The sequence below is a fragment of the Dendroctonus ponderosae genome, unplaced genomic scaffold (genome assembly GCF_020466585.1).
Source record: "Dendroctonus ponderosae isolate FM_Combo_2020 unplaced genomic scaffold, Dpon_F_20191213v2 Dpon_F_20191213_10, whole genome shotgun sequence".
Lineage (NCBI taxonomy): Eukaryota > Metazoa > Arthropoda > Insecta > Coleoptera > Curculionidae > Dendroctonus > Dendroctonus ponderosae.
The window spans coordinates 6,919,847-6,924,439 of NW_026017111.1; positions in this window are offsets into that span (position 1 = coordinate 6,919,847).

Consider the following 4,593-nt stretch of genomic DNA (forward strand, 5'->3'; position numbering starts at 1 on the left):
GTTTACGTTCTGTGCATATTGTTTAGTTGTGTGGTTGTGTTTCATTAATTATTTTGTGGATTTAAATAATTTATAGTTTGTGTTAAACTAAAAAATGGCTTCAGAAGGATGCCTTAAAGCGCCAGCAAACAATTTACCATGTGTACATATTTTTATGGTTACCGAATTTTTAAAAAACGACGAACGCTTTAATTCAGCCGAATTTAAGGGTCTCAAAGCAGCAGCGTAAGTATAAATCCGTAAATTCATTATTAGTTACTGCTTCTTTAATATACTAATCTGTCTGTATTGGTTTAAATTAGGTAAATAATATATGGAATTTCACTTATTCAACTTAACGTAACCATATGCACATGGCTGCTTTGACAGTAAAATGAACTCTTAAATTTGTATTTTGGGTATCACGAGAACAACATGGTGATATCGGATATGTTGAATTGAAATGCGAGGGTTCTTTGTACACTGTACAAGGTAGAATTTGCCCAGAACTTGATTTAGGAAGATCACGTACAGCTGCTTTGAACCATAAAACTTTACATGCATAATCATGAGGAACGGTTAGAAAGAGTTTGTTTGGAGGACTTATTGTATTCTTGCATCCTGGCACAAAACACCACTTATTTTGTGATTCATACATGTCGCTATTTTTCATTACATTATGCAAGATAATAAGCAATAAAATAATGATAATCACAATAACTTAAATAATAAAACAAAGCTGCGAAAACAGCAAAATAAACACGAGACACTTTGTTGATATGACCTGCTACGTCACAATCGGGATAGGCAACCGATGATACGGCTTCGGTGTTTTTGGCGGGAAATATCTGATATGAATTTAAATTCGCTTTAAAATTATTACGGAGACTTTTTTTGCAAAAAAAATGATAACAGTGTAATGTTTGCCATAACTACTTTCTATATATCAACATTAAAAAAAAAAGTGAAAACACCCTATGAAAGCATTGCTTACTTACTTGGCTTACAGAAAAATTAGCTTTAGAAAATCGTGGTGAAAACTAAAAAATTGCATAAAAATTTACCGAACTTTAAGATTCACTCTTCAACAAGCTAGAGCATCCAATGAAAAAAAATCACATCGTTCTTAATCTGCAGCTTCTGAACTTCACGTAGGCCTTAGCCTCATGGTTTCATTATTTTCGATTGCATTTTCAACTTCTGTTATGTAGTTTGCTTCCAAATTCGAGCGTATGTATTTTCTTGTTTCTCTTCCGATTTCGCGGTATTCTTCTGTGTTTTGTTTGCCTTCGCCGTACAAGATCCTTCATTTTTCTATCAGCTGAATCGTTTCCGCTCTTAGTTTGTTTGTTTTTGTTGTTTCTTTTTTGCGATATTGAATGATATTTATTTAAGTATCGTGGTCAGGTGTGTTGCCACTTCATTTATATTTGTTGGGCTTATATTTTCGCTTAATTTGGCTTTCAATTCGTTTTGGTATATGATTTTGTTTTTTTTTTCAGAGTGCTGCTATCTATTGAGTCTGTTGTGTTTAATATATCTTTTCGGCTTCTGTATGGATAATTTAGCTCTGACTTCTCAATTCCAGTCCTCTTGGATATAAATTTTCTATATTGATGTTCAACTGTTTTTGAGTTAATAACAATTTAAATGTTCGGGCGTTCCATTTATAAAAATTTCAGTTTGGTCAGGAACCCTGTATCAATTGGTGTAATCTTGAAATAAAGTAGACGTTAACATTTACGACTTTTGTATATAACATTTTTCCCTAGATTTCAAATTAGGATGGATGGTAGGGTTTTTTAGGTAAAACTCTATAAGAGAAACTAAGTACAGTGGCAGTGAATGCACGGCAAACAAATTGTACATAAGGCTTGTGTGCCAAACATTATAAATGAAGTGTAAATGAAGCATCGCTATCGAATAATTGTAACAAATTACAGCTATCGAATAATTCGAAATCACTGGTTGTAACCACCGCTGAGCACCAGGTAAATAAGTGAGGAACTGGAAGAACCAGCTAAAATGGTCGCTTTATGGCCTGATGAGATCAGATTCAATTCATTTTAGGGTTTTAATTAACAAGTAAGTCGGTATAAAGTAGTGATGAAAATGCCAAAAAAATATAAAAAAGGCGTCTAGCTAGTCAAAGCGAAATAGCGTCCGTTTTCCAGCCACCTTCCAAACATTCGGCGCCACTAAGCGTGTTCCATCAGCTCTAATTAAAATATTTCCGAGCCACTGGATCGGCGATGTACCGTTTAGTGTCGTCGCTTTAAAACTGAATTTCCTGCAGCTTTTCGGTACTTCATGCTTAATTTGGCGGGATTTCCGATCGCTCTCGATTATGGAAATTTTAATTGTGGATGGTCGTTTTAGCGCGTTCGGCCAGCGGAAGGAGCGATTTAATGGAGACCGGCATTAGCATTTATATGATCCATGCTGTGAATGGGGAAAGACGTTTGCTTGGGCAAAAAACAGTTTCCGAACAAATTCTCAATTTGAATGGAAACAAAAGAGTGAAACAATGTTGAGGGCGTCGCGACGCTCCTGGTTTAGAGGTCGCCGGGTTACATCGAACTAGAGTCGTCGTCGCCGCCCTCGGATGAATCCAAGACAAGTGTCAGTCTAATTGTTTGCGGGGTCTCAATTACTCGCCTCCTAATTAGGCGTCAAACTGTGAACGGAATTAAATTATTTGTCCGGCTTTCAATTGCGGAAATTGCGATGCATATATATCACGAACCCCGCCGGGACGCAGCTAATAAAGGGGTTGCCGATCATTATCGCCCCTTTATTGACTTGCCGATCTGTCGCTGCTTTTTAATTGGACGCCTGGACTGTTATGGTCAATAAACAAAAGAAAAAACATCGAATGAAAAACTCATTTATCGAGTTAAGTTGCTTGTGGATCCGGAAAATTGTGCACATTGAAAGAACTGGAGTTATGCTGGGTGGAGGGAAAAGGCTACAATGGAACTTATGCGCCTGGATCAAATTTTTTTCCATCCGGTGAAGCTTAAAAACGCATTTTGCTGACACAATTCAACAATCAGTTCTTCATTATTATTGACCGTTTTCTCGCCCTTTGGTCCGACTACTGAGTTATTTGCACGCCATTCGGCTCACAACGTTCACGTCTGCGGTTAAAAATTCGCATCTTTCAAAGTGGACCAAGCTTAATGCTGCAGTTCTGCGTACTTGAAAAAAAAAACGCTTTAGTTATCATGCATAAAAAGTTTTTGTCGATTTGGAGTCTTTGCTTAGTATGTGCAACCTTTTGAAATTGGAGCAAACGTGCACGCATATGGCTAAAAATTCATAACATCAGAATTTGCGCAGTTGTTAACCTGCAATTTTCTATATGTATACCAGGAGCCTTCGGTATGAAGTCCGCAAAATTTAAATCGTTTTGCACTTCTTGTTCATTTTGGGCGATTTTTATACATCATCACTGAAATATAGAAAATAGTTGCAAAAATGCACTCTTTAACTTTTCAACCACGATATCCTCCTTCTGCTCACTCCTCTAGCTCCATATACCTTGCCTTGAACGATCTTCTGCAAAAGGACACATCTGCTCTCATTGCACATTATATGTGCCAGATATTGTAGTCTTAACTGTATTCAGGACTTCTTTTTCTTTCCCATCCATCTCAGCACCTCCGTATTGGCTATTCTCTCTGTCCAAAGTATTCGCTGGATTCTTCGGTACAGCCACATTTCAAATGTTTCGCGTTTCAGTTTCAGGTTCGAGTACCCCATAAAAAGAGGTTGAAAACAGGTAGCATCTCAATAGGCGAATTTTCGTTGCCAGCTGTAAGTCGTGACTGGTAAAGACTTTTTTCATCCTGATAAATGTTGTTCTTGCTCTTTCAATACGAGTTCTGTCTTCCACAGAATTGCCCCAGTTATCATTTACGGTCGTGCCCAAGTTTGTGTATTTGTTAACTTTTCAAGAGTTGGGTGTTTTGGTTTTCACTGATTATCATAAACTTTGTTTTGTTGGGGTTTATGTCCTAACCATATTGTCGGCTGCACGATGTAACGCTGTCCATTAGGAGTTGCAAGGAAGCTAGGTTGTCTGCAACAATAACGGTATCATCCGCATACCTTATGTTATTAAATCGTTCTCCATTTAGTAAGATTCCAGCTTCAGTATCCTGCACGTCTTCTCGGAAGATGCCTGCCGAGTATATATAAAAAATTACAGGAGACAGTATGCATCCCTGTCTCACACCACGCAATATTTGTATCTCTTCCGTTGTCTCCCTGTCTACCCTGACACCATCCCTCTGATTCTCGTAGATATTTCTGATGATTTTGAGGTCCTTCCCATCCAGGCCAGCTTTTTGCCGTAAGCGCCTTCCTGTAATCCACGCACGAAACATGCGTATACATCGCGGTTTACATCCCTGCATTGCTTAAATAGCACCTGGATCGAAAATAGAGCTTTGTTAGTCACTTCCGCCCTTCTAAAGCCGAATTGGTTCTCAGACCTCTGTTCCTCACATAGTTTAAATATTCTACTGTGAATAATTTTCAGGAATATCTTCAGTAGAAGGCTCATCAAGCTTATTATACGAAACTCGCTACATTTCCTAGCATTCGGCT